The sequence below is a fragment of the Melospiza melodia genome, unplaced genomic scaffold (assembly GCF_035770615.1).
Source record: "Melospiza melodia melodia isolate bMelMel2 unplaced genomic scaffold, bMelMel2.pri scaffold_18, whole genome shotgun sequence".
NCBI classification, from domain to species: domain Eukaryota; kingdom Metazoa; phylum Chordata; class Aves; order Passeriformes; family Passerellidae; genus Melospiza; species Melospiza melodia.
In genome coordinates, this window is record NW_026948525.1 from 7,039,666 (window position 1) to 7,054,314 (window position 14,649).

Below are 14,649 nucleotides of genomic sequence, written 5' to 3' on the forward strand. Positions count from 1 at the left end.
CTGGATTTATTGATATATGATATATAATACATTATAACTATACTAAAAGGAATAAAGAGAAAAGTTGCAGAGGCTTGCTAAGCTAAGAATAGAAAGAAGAGAATTAATAACAAAGTTCTTTGTCCAGCAGAAAGCAAGGACCAACTCTCCCGTGAGTGGTCAGCAAATCCAAACACTCACAGAAGACCAATCACAGATGCTCCTGTTACATTCCACATCAGCAGATAATTATTGTTTGCATTTTTCTTCTCAGCTGACTGTGTTTGTGCCCTCTTTTCTCTCCTGCCTCTCTTTCCCTGCTCTGTTTCTCTCTCAGTATCTCCCTTGACCCAGGGCAGCTCACACCAAAGACCGTGCCGGGATTTAATTCCCAATTCAGGAGCTACAACAACAATGGGGGAAGTTAAGAAGGCTCGCAGTGAAATGCCACTGTAAGATCTTGTTCCACCTGGCTTTTGGCTCCTTCTTGACAGCTTTGCCCTCAAGGGCAGGAACACCTTTTCATAGCTGAGAACTGGAATTCCAGACCCTGGCAGTGTGTGCCGTGGATCCCAGAGGGGCATTCCCGAGGCTCCCAGGGTGCTGCTCCTGCCGTGCCTCCCAAGGGGAGAAGATCCAGCAGCTCTGTGGGCTCCCAGAGCACACAGCAAAGGTGGCTTTGAAGGACATTTTCCAGGGACTGGGGTGGGAAGGGACCCTGTCCATGGATTACGACCCCGCGAGGGAGAGACGCCTCTGCCCCAGTGAAGGAGCGAATGAGAGCGTGGGAAAGCAACCGACGATTATTGAGCGTGGACTGAACGGAACAAGAAATGGGGAGGAGATAGGGAGAGAAAGAAATCGGGAAGAGGTCTCAAAGAGAGAAAGAAAAAGGAAAGAGGTCTCAGAGAACAGAAAGAAAAGGGAAAAGGCTCCCGCCCGGACTCCGCAGCTCCCAGGAACACCCGCAGGGCGTAGCGCCTTTTACAATTCCAGCCAATCAGAGGAGGCAATAACCAATTCCCAGCCAACCAGAGCTTTTCTCGCCGATGACTCACCGGTTGCCAGGCGGGCCCGCAGAGCCCGGCGGCCCCGGAGCGGAATTTGGGGCTCGGGCCGGGGGGACGGATCCGCCCCGGGGGGGTCCCCGAGCCCCTGCCCAGCCCTGGGGCCGATCGGGGGCTCCCCCACCCAGCAGCCGGTGCTGCGGGGCCGCGGGGCAGAGCGGTGGGAAAGGGGGGTCCGGGCTGGGAGCGGAGGAAATGCGGGAGGAAGAGGAGGGAGAGGAGGAGCGGGAGCAGGAGCGGGAGAATCGCGGCGCTCGCAGCGCCCGCACGCCGAGCCTGCAGCGCCCCCTGCCCCGGGAGCATCGCCCCCAGCCCCGAGCCGAAGGGGAGGGCGGAGGCCGAGCTCTCCCCGGCTCCAGCCAGGGGTCTCCAGGAGGATTTTTTGGAGAGTGTTCGGAGCCGGCAGATCCCGGACTCGAGCCCCGGGTATCTCCGGGCTCCCTAAGAGGAGCTTTTTCGGGGGCAGAGGAGCCGCGATCGCCCCTCGGAGGGTCTCGGGGGTCCACGTGGGGATGGCCCGGTACCGACAGGGCGGGACATTGGTTTTGGGGATCCCCGTGAGAGCCGGGGCTGTGGAACGGGGGAACCCCCGGGGCGGGGAGAGGGGAAGGGGCGATACCGGAGCTGGGGGACCCCCGGCAGCCCGGACATGAGGCGGGGACGGAACCCCCTGACCCTGACAGGGGTGTCCTGGGGTGACTTCATGATGCTCGTACCCCATCAGTCTGTTTAGCCCAGAAATGAGTTCTGCACCTTTAAGGCTGGTTCTGAGAGCGAAGGGGAGGAGGAAGAAGCAGCAGTTTGTTCTCATACACTGCATTCCTCTACATTCCAGCTGCTGGATGGACAGCCAGCAGGACAGAGCTGTCCTTTGCTTTTAGTTAGTTTTAGCTCGCTGAGGCAGAGAAGTTCCCTGGACTGTGGTTTTTCTTTTTCTTTGGAGCTGTTTAAACCTTCTCTGGACTGAAAAGCCACAACACCACTGGCAGCTCGCACCTGTGGCCCACTGGGATGGGCAAGGGCCGAGGAGGCATTTCCAGCGCTGGACGGACTGATAAGAGACTGATAATAGACTGATAAGACACTGATAAGGCACTGATAAGACATTGAGTACGCTGAGCTACAACCCAAGGAGGAACTTTCGGAGTTTGTAATATATTTTGGAGCAGCAGGATGTTTTATTGCTTAATATTGTTCAGTTTTTGTGCTGGTGAATGCTTTGGCTGTAGAATAAAGTTTTTTTCCACTTTCCTCTAAGGAAATATTTTCCCGGACTGGCTGAGGGTGGGGCTGCTGAATTGGCATTCTAGAGGAAACTCCTTTTGGAGGGTTTCAACCGATTTTGCCCTAAACCAGGACAGGGTGGTCGAAAGAAAGGGGAACCCCAAGGGGCTGGATTGAGGGGAGGCAGGAGAGGGGAACCTTGGGACCCCAGAACCTCCCAGAATCCGAAAGGAGGACCCTGTAGCGGGGGGATCCCCAGGACCCATGGGAACCCCAGCAGCCCTGAAATGGGGGACCAACCATAACCCAAGAGGGATGAGACTGGAAATGGGAAACTCCTGGTGTTTTTTTTTTATTTACTATTGATTTTTGGACATCAGGTGACTTCTAGAAATGGACGTGGGTGGGAGGAATCCCCAACCCAAGGCCTTCACACCTTGTTTTTCCCCAAACAAGGATTTTCCCCAAACCTTCCCACTGTAACATCCCCCCTGTCCCACTCTGGGTGAGCTCAATCCCAAACCTGACCCTGATCCTGGTCTCAGTCTCACTCCACGTTTAGACACACTCACAGTTCTGTATTTAATCACATCCCAGTGCCAGATTCTCTAGCCCCAGGCCCAATCCCAACCCCAGCCCTAAAGCCAATCCCATGTCTAGCCTTAACCCCAATCCCAGGTCTAATCCAAATCTCAGTATCAACTCCAACCCAGCCCCAATTCCAGCCCCTTCCTAAACCCTAAGCCCCAAACCAAATCCCAGGTTCAGCCCTTCTGGGGGTTTGGGGGTGTCTCTGTCCCTCTGACCCAAATGATGTTTGGGTGGGGTCACAGCAGGGCTGAGAGGGACAGAGACCCCCCCGGCCTCCCCAGGTGTGAGAAGGTGGGAGAGCCCCCCCAGCCCTGAGCACCCTCAGCGGTGAGAGGGACACAGAGCCCCTGGTCCCCAGCCCTGCACAGGCATTGCCTGAGGCCAGAGGGATGGAGACCCCCGAGCATCCCCCAGGGTGAGGGAACAGAGACCCCCGAGCATCCCCTGGGCTGAGAGGGACAGAGACTGCCCTGAGTACCCCCTGGGCTGAGAGGGAGACCCCCCCAGGCATTCCCTGGGTTGAGAATGATGGAGACCCCCTGGGGAATGGCCTGGGGTGAGAGGGACAGGAAAAATCCCCCCAAGCCCCTGCCAAGCATCCTCCAGGGCGAGAGGCACAGAGACCCCTTGAGCATGCCCTGCGCACTGGACAAAATAAAGTTGGCAGAAATCAAACTTGACTCTTCATAAATCACTTTGAAGAATATTTGATTTCCCACGAGTCACTTGTGATGAAAGCGCAAACAAATCCAAATGTGAATAAATTGGCAATCTAAGCAGTGATGTGGCAATTCCAATATTCGTTGCTTCCTGCACAGCTCCAGCTCAGCTGCTGGCAGGTTCCGATGAAAGGAAAGTGGAAATTTGGCCCAATACAGTTTATTAAAAGGAAGGGAAAGCTCTGTGTAGCTGTCACAAAGGTGACAGGGATACGGAGAAAAATGATTGTTATATTTGGTAAAGCCCTCAAGCCTGGGAATTCAGGACTTATTCAGAAATTTAGCTACTTGAGCTGGGCTTCTTGTGGGACTTTCTGCCGCCTTCCGTTCCTCACCATGGGGTGAATGAACCTTGTCAGTCTCGATGGTATCATTTGCTCCCTTTCCTCCAGTGATTTTAACTTTATAAGGAAAGACAGCAAATTAGTTTCTTTACACTGGCCACCCATAAAAGCCATTTTCCTCATCATTTCTCCCATAAAGAAATAAAGCTTTTATAAGCTCCATAAGCTTCCCAGGAGGAAGGAGGGACTGTGTCCAAGTTTGCAAGAGTTCTTCCAGAGAGAACCACAACCTCCTCAGTGGAGGGAACCATGCTGTTGTGAAAGGCACTTGGGGTCAGAGAACAGTGCCCTGAACTCACTGTGCCAAAATAATAAGGCAATATGGTTAAGAAAATTGTTAGAGAGATGTCTCTGCCCCAATTAAGGTGCTAACACGACCAAATCCAAAATGGATTTTATTGAACAGTAAATGTGAGGTAGAGAGAGAGATGGAAAGAAAGAGAAAATATGAGAGAGCAAGGGAATGACAAGGGACAAAGACCTCCCCTGGAGCAGGGCAAGTGTGACATTGTCCCCTGTATGCGTGGCATTCCCAGGGTGGGGGTTTTACAGCTGAGCCAGTTTGGGTAAGGGGGGTGGTGTTCACCACCTGAGCAGGGATTACCCCACTGTTTCAGGTTGCCATGCAAGATGTAACCAAATGCATGTTTTCAATCACCATCTTCATCAACTGTTATAAACAGGTGGGGCAATGTTCTTTATCTCTTCCATGACTCAGCCCTGATAATGCCCTCCAGGGGAGATATCTCCTGTGAATGGGCCATTGAGTGTCACTGCAGAACTGATAAAATTCCATCCTCCCATTGTGGGATGCTCCGCCCAGGGGGAGGATCCAAGCATTCCTACCTGAATATAAGCTGACACTTTGCTACACCAGAGCAGCTTGCCTACTGGATTCCCAGAGGACAAGAACTCCCTAGCCACCACTGGACATCCAGAGGAAGACCAGACCCTTCTATAGGATCACTGCTTCGACAGAATAGTGTTCATCTCTCCAACAGGACTGCAGTCACCATTTACTGGGACTACTGCCACCACCATGAACAACAGGGTGTCAGGTTATATCCTGACTCTGTCAGTTTAAGGCAGTGTTTCTGTATCATTGCCTTGATCTTCATTTTCTTTTTAATTGTAATTCTGGTTTAGACCCTCCCCAGGTTTGCCTTAAAGCCAGTGCAAAACTCAATGTACTCATTCCTTGTTTTCCACCCAAAAAAGGATTTCCCATTCCCAAACCTTTGCCAGATGGAAAAGGAGGCTGTGAGGAAGAGGAAGGATCCCCAGGACACCTGGGCAGGTGAGGAGGAAGTGAGTGCACCTTTCCCCCTCTCTCCTGCTCCATCTTCCAGCCCAGGATGGCCCCCAGCTTCCGGAAAACCCTGCTGCCAACACCATCCTGCTGGGGATGCACTGGGGGGATCTCCTTCCCCTTCCCTGCAGGACGGAACCAAATCCCATCCGCTGCTTGTCTTTCCTCCCCCAGACCAGAAGCTTAGGATTGGAAACAGGGAGGACAAATCCCCACAGCAGAACCTCGTGGAAGAGGCCATTATGATTGACTCCAGGACACAGGAATCCAACGGGGAGGAAAATCCCCAGAGATTCCACAGGAAGAAGGGCTCCAAACCCAGCCCAGTGTGCTCTGAGGAGGAAAGACCCTCCCTTAGCCAAGAAGGTGGACTGAGCTTCAGACAGAGACCAGAGCTGGTGGTCCATGGGCAGCTTCATGATGGGGAGAAGCCCCACAAGTGCTTGGAGTGTGGGAAGAGCTTCAGGCAGAGCAGAACCCTGATCAGCCACCAACACATCCACACTGGGGAATGGCCCTATGAATGTGGGGAATGTGGGAAGGGCTTCAGCTACAGGTCAGAACTCATCAGGCACCAATGCATTCACACTGGGGGGAGGCCCTACGAGTGTCCCCAGTGTCAGAAGAGGTTTCAGAGCAGCTCCAATCTCCTCCAGCACCAGCGAATACACACCGAGGAGAGGCCCTTCCACTGCCCTGAGTGTGGGAAGGGCTTCAAGCACAACTTCACCCTCATCATCCACCAGCGCATCCACACAGGGGAGAGGCCCTACGAGTGTCCCCAGTGTGGGAAGAGCTTCACCACCAGCTCTCACTTGACCAGACACCAATGTAGCCACCAGTAAGGGATCCCTGCAAATGCCACAAATGCAGGAACAGCTTCATCCACCACTCCAGCTTCATCCCCCATGGGAGAACCCACATTGGGAAGAACCCTGGTGATCCATGTTCCCCATGATCCATGATGGGAAGACACCTGTCCCTTTTCCTGCCCCTACCAGTGTCATGATGTGGCATGGAAAAACATGAGGGTCTTGCCATGGCTGTGTCATTACATTCACTCCCACCTCAGAGAATTTCCAGGTGCAGAAAAGGGACACTCTCTCTCTCTCTCTCTCTCTCTCTCTCTCTCTCTCTCTCTCTCCCTGAGAAGAAGGGTGTCATTTCCAGACAGGGGAAATTGTGGCCAGGAAGACCCAGTGAGTTGTGTTTTAGTTTTCCCAGGAAACTGTTTCATTTATCCCTTCTGTTATCAATATTGTTTCAGTTCTGTTTGTCCCTTATCTTGTTCCTGTTCCTAATAAATTGTTCTTATCCCAGCCACGGATCTTTGCCTTTTGTGCTTTCCAGGAGAGGCAGGTGGGCAGCAAGGGCAGTGCGGTTTTAGCAAGAGCAGAAAAGTGGGGAATCCCATTCTTGAACACTGGCCCATGGAAACCGAGCATCCCAGCTGGTCCCAGCCCTGGTGGCCATGGCAACAGCCTTGGGAGCAGGTCCCTGGCTGGGGCTGTGGGAACCTCTTCCCTCTGGTGCCCAGGGACAGGAGTGGAGGGAATGGCTGCAGCTGAGTCGGGGCAGGCTCCAGTTGGATGTCAGGAAAAGGTTTTTGCCCAGAGGCTGCTGGGGCCCTGCTCAGGCTCCTCAGGGAAGGGTCCCAGCTCCAGGGCTCTCTGAGCTGCAGCAGTGTTTGGACAGTGCTGCCAGGCCCAGGCTGGCATTGTTGGGGTGTCCTGTGCAGGGCCAGCAGTTGGACTGGAGGATCCTGATGGGTCCCTCCCAGCTCAGCCAATTCTGTGGTTCTGGGATCCCATGAGCCTGGGGATGGGGCTGCCAATGGTTGCCATGGCAATGGGCTGTGGCTGAAGGCCTGAGCTGGTGTCCATGGCAACCACCCCTGGCATGGGGTCTCCATGGAGCTGCTGAGGGACTGAGCATAGCAACAGGGGGCTGGTGATAGTTGCCATGGAAACTGACCATAGCAACAGGGGGCTGGTGATGGTTGCCATGGAAACTGACCATAGCAACAGGGAGGTGGTGATGGTTGCCACGGAAACTGACCATAGCAACAGGAGGCTGGTGATGGTTGCCTGCTTAGGATCAGATTTGTCACAGGCCCTCAGAGGGGCTCCTTGGGGATTTTCCAAGAGTCTCCAGGCTATTCCAGAGCTGGAATGTCACAGGCACAGACAGGGCCCCCATGGAGACCTCCCAGGGCTTTCTGGGGATGGTAAAGAGCCCTGTGGTCAGAGGCAGTCTCAGCCATTCCATGGTGACATCCCAGGGGACCTTGTGCTGCAAAGGCACCGATCTGTCACAGGCACTCATGGGGGTTCCATGGTGACATCCCAGGAGTCCCCAGGCTGCCAAACAGCTGGGATGTCCCAGACACTCACAGGGTTCCTGTCATGGGCAGATATATTTATATAAATATGTATTCTCTATTATGGTAATGATTAGACAAAATTGCCTTAATCAGAAATATTAATGCCAGGATGTAAGAGACATAAAATATATTATACAGAGCACTAGGAAATTATTTCAAAGCAACTGTATTAAGCAAAACTTGTAATTAAGCAGACATTGGTGTCACTCCCCCAGACCAATGATCATGGGCAATTCCCTTTGGCTCAGCCTGGAGCAGTGACCTTCAGGGTGTCCCCACCACTGGGAGGAATCCCCACACCCCTCAAGAAGGGAAATGTCAGGAGATGCTGCCATTACAATTTGGGATGGGGCTTTTCTCGTCTGAGGTGCTGCCCTGTCAGTCAGATGTGCCCAGGCTGGGCCAGCTAAGCAGCTCTGCAGAAGCTCTCAGTGGTGTCACTTGGTTGTTCCTTTCTCTGGGGATTTTTCCAGCTCTGCCACAGCTTCAGCTCCCTCTGAGGATGTTGAACTTTGGGATGGAGGAGTCAGGCTGGTTTCTGCATTATTCACCCCCAAAGCAGTGTGACTCCCCTCCTTCATTTCCCACTGGGGGCTTTCCAAACAGGACCTTGTTGGAGCCCATTGCAGGCAGAGCCTCCTGCTCCAGCAGGAACTGCCTTTCCTGTGCCATCAGCAGGGCAGGTCCCGCTGCAGGAAAAGCCCCAGGCCAGCCCCAGCACAGGGAAGGGCTCGGGCACAAGGGCAGAGTGCCGTGCTGGGAGCTGTGCCAGGCAGAGCCTGAGGCACCAAAGGCACCTTGGCAGCAGCAGCTGCTTGCAGGCCATGGCCAGAAGCCTCCCTTGGCAGCCCGGCCTGGTGGCCACCACTGCAGAGCTGCTGCCTCAGGGCTCATTCCTGGCTGGGCTCTGAAAAGCCACTTCTGCTCCAGGAGCCTGACTGGGAAGCCATTGGCCCCAGCACCTTGGGGACAAGATATTAATGACAAAACTCTTCATGCCAGCAGAGCCAAGGCAGGGGCAGAGGAAAGGGCAGAGCCAGGCCCAGGGGACAGGGCTGCCATGGTGATGGCTTTGAGGCCACTGCCCCTGCAGCAGCCTGGCTGCCCTCAGCAGACATTCTGGCCAGAAGCGTTGTGAGGGTACCCAGCAAATCAGAGAAACCACAATGCAGGAATTCTGTCACTAGGGATGAGAGGGTTTCAATGGGCAAGGTTGCACAAAGCTCCTGCTCTTGGACAATTCCTGGGATGGGGAATCCAATTCTCTGGAAAAACACTTGCAGTTTCATGCCACTTTCATAATTGTAAAATATTTCCTCTTCTAACAAGTGTAAGTCCACCCTCATTCAGTTTAGAGATATTGACCCTTGTTTTGTCACTGCAAAATTTGGGAGAAGATATCTTTGATCACTATTTTTCCATTTTCACAGACCTTGGAGAGGACTCAAAAATCTCCCAGAATGGGGTTTGGAGGCCTTACTACATAACCAGCAGGTAGAGTGATGGCTCTGGGCTCAGTGGTGTGGAGACTGAGGACAGAACAGGAATAGTCTGGGAGGGATGGAAGGGAGGTTTCAGAGAGGCTGGAGCTTTTCTTCCTGGAGGATATAAGCATGAGAAGGAAATGATGGCACCAAGGGCAGTTTGGGAGGCCCAGGGTGGACACCAGGAGAAAGGAATTTCCCTGCCAGGGCAGGGTTGTGGTGCAGCACATCCCCCAGAAGGAGCCTGGAGCAGCCCCAGGCTTTGTGTGGGCAGGCAAAGGCAGGCAGGAGGCAGAGCTGTCAGCAAAGGAAGGGCCCAGCCACGTGGGGCAGCCGGGGGATGCCGACAGCCTGCAGGGACAGAGGCGCAGGGCAGGGACACCGTGGGACAGCCTGGGCTGCACAGGGCACAGGGATGGGCAGCAGCTGCAAGACAGCCCTGCCAGAGCCAAAATGGGCAGCACTTTGGCCATGGCTGCTGGGCCTGGGCCTGAGGCCATGAGGGGATATGTAACCCTTGCAGGCCTGGGGCCTCATTGCCTCCTTGTCCCTGCTCAGACGCCTGGCAGGGGCCGCCCCATGCTCCTGCCCTTGGCATTGCCCATCCCCACATGCCAGTGCCCATCCCGGGAAGAGCCTTGGGCAAGGAGGGAGGGACAGGATCTGCCTGGCCAGGGGCTGGGGCTCAGGCCTTGGCCCTTTGCATTCCTGAAACACATCCAGCTTTGGTCAGCAGCAGACACACCTTTCCCTTGCTTGTCCCCAGCTGCGATCACTGCCTCCAGTGTTCTGCTCTCCCTGGTACCTGGGGACACTTTCTCAGTCCTGTCACTCACAGGGATCTATTTAAAGTACAAGAAACTTCAGTATTTGAATCTCACTTTGAGTTTTTGAGAAGCCTTTGAGCCTATTCTGGGGGATGGGTCTGATGCAAAGAGCACCAAAGCCCCAGAGGCTCATTAAAGTCCCTGTGCTGTGTCTGTGCTGCTGAGCTGGGCCGGGCTCCTGGCCCAGAGGCAGCTCCTGGCAAGGGCAGCACTGCAGAGAGACAGCTCTGGCCAGGAGCAGTGCCTGTGCACAGACCAGCAGGGCTGGGGCACTGCCAGGGCCCCTCAGGGACACCAGCAGGGCACAGACAGAGCTCTCAGGGGCTCAGCACTGGCAGGAGCTGTGGGATGTCCCCTCTGTGGCTGTGTCATAGAGGCACAGAGCAGCTGGGATGTCAGCAAGGGGCTGTGTGACAGCACAGAGTGGGCTGTGTGAAGTCACAGATTGGGCTGTGACATCACAGAGTTTGTTGTGTGAGGTCATTGAGCAGCTATGGCGTCATAGAGGGGAGTCTGTGACAACACAGAGCAGGCTTTGACATCATGGCATGGCTGTATGACATTATAAAGCAGGCTGTGTGATCAAAGTGTGTGCTGTGATATTATAGTTTCAGTGTGACATCACAGAGAGGGTTTTTTGGCATCACTGAGAGGGGTTGTGACATCACAGAGCTGTCTTTGACATCATAGGGTAGAGTGGGTGGCCATTGAGCAGATCCTGCCATCATGGAGGATGTCTCTGTGACATCAGAGAGTGAGTTGTGACATCACCAATTGTCTGTGTAACATGATAGCGCAGGCTGTGACATCACAGAACAGACAGTGACATCACAGGATGGTTTTGTGACATCACATTCAGCTGCATGACATTCCAGGGTTAGATCCCAGAGTTGGATCACTCTGCTCCTGACTGGACACTTCAGGCACACCAAGGAAACAAAGCAACAACAAAACCAAAAAAAATCCAGACAGTCAAACCAGAAATGAACAGAGAACTGTCCCTGTGTGTTTGTGTGACAAAAGGACAGTGAGGGCAAGGATAAAAGGAATATGGCCTAAAGCTTAACAGAACTCAAATTTAACAGGACTCAAATTTAACTTACACTTTAACCTTAACCGATATTGTAAACTTTACAATTTAGCAAAAGAACAGCACTTAACAGGATTTAACATAACTTAAAACCTATGACTTCACAATTTAACAGAGGAATAATACTTAACAATATTCAACATAGCCCTTAACTTCTATTAAATATAACAACTTAGCAAAAGAACAACTCTTACAGCATTTAATTTAGCTTAGACCTCCTGACTTAACCTCACTTACTAATATCTGGATATCTGACTGACTCAGCTATCCAAGGCACTCAAACCCCTCAGAGAGCAGCATTTTTGCCACATTTCCCCAGCACAGGCACTCCTGTGTGCACACAGACACACAGAGTCAGTGCAAGGCACCTGTGAGCAATTCCCCTGAGGGCAGGGAATGCTCACTGTGGATCTTTTGGCATCTCCCCAGCAGTCCAAGGGTTGAGCCTGGAGGAGTGGGGGGATCGGCCCAGGCTCCGTCGTTGTTGGGGATCCCCGAGTGCAGCAAACGGGAGAGTTCCCGGCTGGGAGAGGCCCCACTCAGAAGGAGTGGCTGGCCCAGGAGAGCTCCAAGGGCTCCTTTTGGAGCGCTGTTTGCAGGGCCCTAAGAGAGGGGCTTCAGTCCCAGCAATGGTTCATCCTGGCTGCACTTGGCAGCAACAGCTTTCTTTGGCAGTGTGAGAACAGGGATGTTGTGCCACTGAGGGAACAAAAACAGTTCCCAGGGCTGCTCCTACAGAAAGAAGAAGCTGGTTGGGCAGCAGCAGTGCCTGGAGCAGACAGTGTTTGTGATGAGCTGCAGAGGAGCTGAGCCCAGGGGCTGTTGGCCAAGGCCGAGGCCCAAGGAGCATTTCTCAGCTGGCAGGGTGGCCTGAGAAGGGGAGGGGGGAATGCAGCAGCAGAGGGCCATGGAACCAAGGGACCATAGTGACACTGTGGGGCCCTGTGAGACCAAGGGACCATTGTGACACTGGGGTCTTGTGAAACCAAGGGACCATTGTGACATTGTGGGGGCCTCTGAGGCCAAGGGACCCTTGTGAGACTGTAGGGCACCATGGCACCAAGGAGACCATTGTGACTCTGAGGGATCATGGAGACCATTGTGACACTATGAGGCCCCATGAAATAAACAAGGCATTGTGACATTGTGAGGCCTCATGGCATCAGTGAGACCATTGTGCCATTGTGACCCTGGGGGTCCCTACAGCACCAAGAGGACCATTGTGATACTGTGGGGCCTTGTGAAACCAAGAGACCTTTGTAACACTGCAGGGATGCATGGAACCAAAGCTCCAGGGTGACACAGAGGGGCCTCTAGTCATCAGTGCCCATTGGGACAGTGTGGAGCCAAAGGAGACCATTGTGACACTGCAAACCTTCAGGATCCAAAGGTCCATTGTGACATGGGCTCATGGAACAGAGGAGTCACGTGACATCGTGGGGCCTGTGGAACCACAGAGACCATTGTGACACTGCAAGGCCTCATGGAATTGTTGGGACCATTGTGACACTGCAGGGCCTTATGAACCTTGCGGCCACTTTGACACTGTGATACCCCATTGAACCAAGAGTCCATTGTGATACTGCAGGTCTTCTTGTAATCAAGGGCATCATTGTGACACTATGGGGCCCCATAAAACCAAGGGAACACAGAACAGGTTTGGATGGTTTGGCCTCCCATACACTGCCTGACTGGTCCAGCTGACCTTGGCATGTTGAGGGTCTCTCCTCATCTGTTGCTGAAACACTGTGGCTCTGTGCTCTCCTTCCTATGGAAAAGAACTGTCCTGCTATAGGCACCCATGGCCAGAATTGGAATTTCACCTCCAAATTACCTTATATCCAGTGATTATTCACGTAGGAATTATGCCAGGACAAGATTGGCTGGCAATAGTTTCATGGGGCTCACCTCCCCTCTATCCACAAAATACTGGGCAAGGCTTTCTGCTTACCTTCCCATGCAAGAGAACTGTCCTGCTTTCTCCAGGTACCCATGGCCAAGATTGGGGTTCCACTTTCAAAATTTCCTAAATCCAAAGACTGTTCCCAGACAAAATCTGCCATTCCTGACAAGTCTGGCTGGCCTTGGCCCAGTGAGGCTCTCACCTGCCTTCCAAATACTGGGGTTCTGTGCTTCTCTTCCTATGGAAAAGAACTGTCCACCTTGGCCAGGTGCCCATGGCCAAATTTGGGTTCCAGCTCCAAGAGTGCCTATTGTGACAGAGTGGGGGAGATTGTTGGCTAGAAACATTTCATGTGTGGGAGAGGAAGGGGCAGGTCCAGCCCTGCCCTGCCCTGGAACCCCAATTCCCCCAGAGCCTCTATCCCAGCCCAGCAGTGGCTGCCAGTCCCTGGCACAGCACAGGCAATGCTCCACAGTCACCTCTGCAGCCCCAGCCCAGCTCCTGAGGGACCAAATTAGCCAAAGCCCCACCTGGGGGAAGGGGCCAGGAAGACCAAGGGGTATTGAAGGCTGACCACAAGGCAAGCACACATCTTGACCCTACCTCCTCTTGGAATATCCATCTGAACAGTGCTGGAATCCAGGAGTTGGAAGCTCTGTGTGTGCTTCTCTGAATCTTTTTTGTCTTTCTCTCTTTCTGTGTCTTCTTCATCTGTTTCTGTGCTCCTGCAAATTTGGATTAACAAAAAATTGAACAGGTTTAGAGTTTGTGAAGTTGAATGGGCCAAGTCAATGCTTTGAGAAGTTTTTTTGTTGGTTGATTGTCTGTAGTAGTTTGACATGAGAAGAATTTTAAAAAGTAATACAAAAGTCTTTGTGTAACTGACAATCTGTTAAACTACTAAGATACTGAACACGCCTCTGTTAAACACAAATGTTAAAAACTGAGGAACCTCCTCTTTCTTTTCCAGTCATCAAAGAAGCAGAAGACCCTGGCCCTGGCCCCCATCTCAACCAAACCAAACCAAACCAAACCAAACCAAACCAAACCAAACCAAACCAAACCAAACCAAACCAAACCAAACCAAACCAAACCAAATCAAACCAAGCAATCCTGCTGTGGGCTGAGCCCCTTCCCCCCTCCCCAGGCCACCCCCCCTGCAATCTGTCCCATTCTAACCAAACCAAACCCCAACAACTACCAAACAGGAAAACAAAAGAGGCTACATAACCCCAACCAGTACAAAGCTACCCACAGGTATTAAAATCTTACCACCAAGTCCCTTCCCCCCAAAACAACTAAAACCAAAACCCCTACAAGCTACAACCCATAAAAAATAACACTACAACTAAAATTAAACACAAAAAACACCAAAATGATCAATAAAACAAATTCTAACACAACCCAACCACAACTTCCACCCCAAGTTACTGACAGGTCAGGTGTTAACCCTTTCAATACTTCAATCTTCCCTCAAGTAAAAGAAAAATCAAAATACAAGCATACAAAAAACCAATATAAGCTCATCAAAGTCAGTAAAGAAGAAATGAAATCGTAAATAAAAAAGAAGAAAAAATACTTTTATCTTAACGCTAAAATCATCCTATAAAGTATAATGAAAAAATTGTTTTCCATTATAACACAGAAAACTAAAAAAAAATCAAAATACACAAATTAATATAAAATTAAAACCTCCATGCTAAAATAAACAAATGTTAAAAAAACTGTT

General features: G+C 52.2%; 1 pseudogene; it reads left to right on the forward strand.

Annotated features, from left to right (window-relative positions):
* Window positions 1-393: 393 nt before the first annotated feature.
* Window positions 394-14,649, forward strand: part of LOC134433349 (zinc finger protein 551-like) — a 91,512-nt pseudogene continuing 77,256 nt past the window's right edge.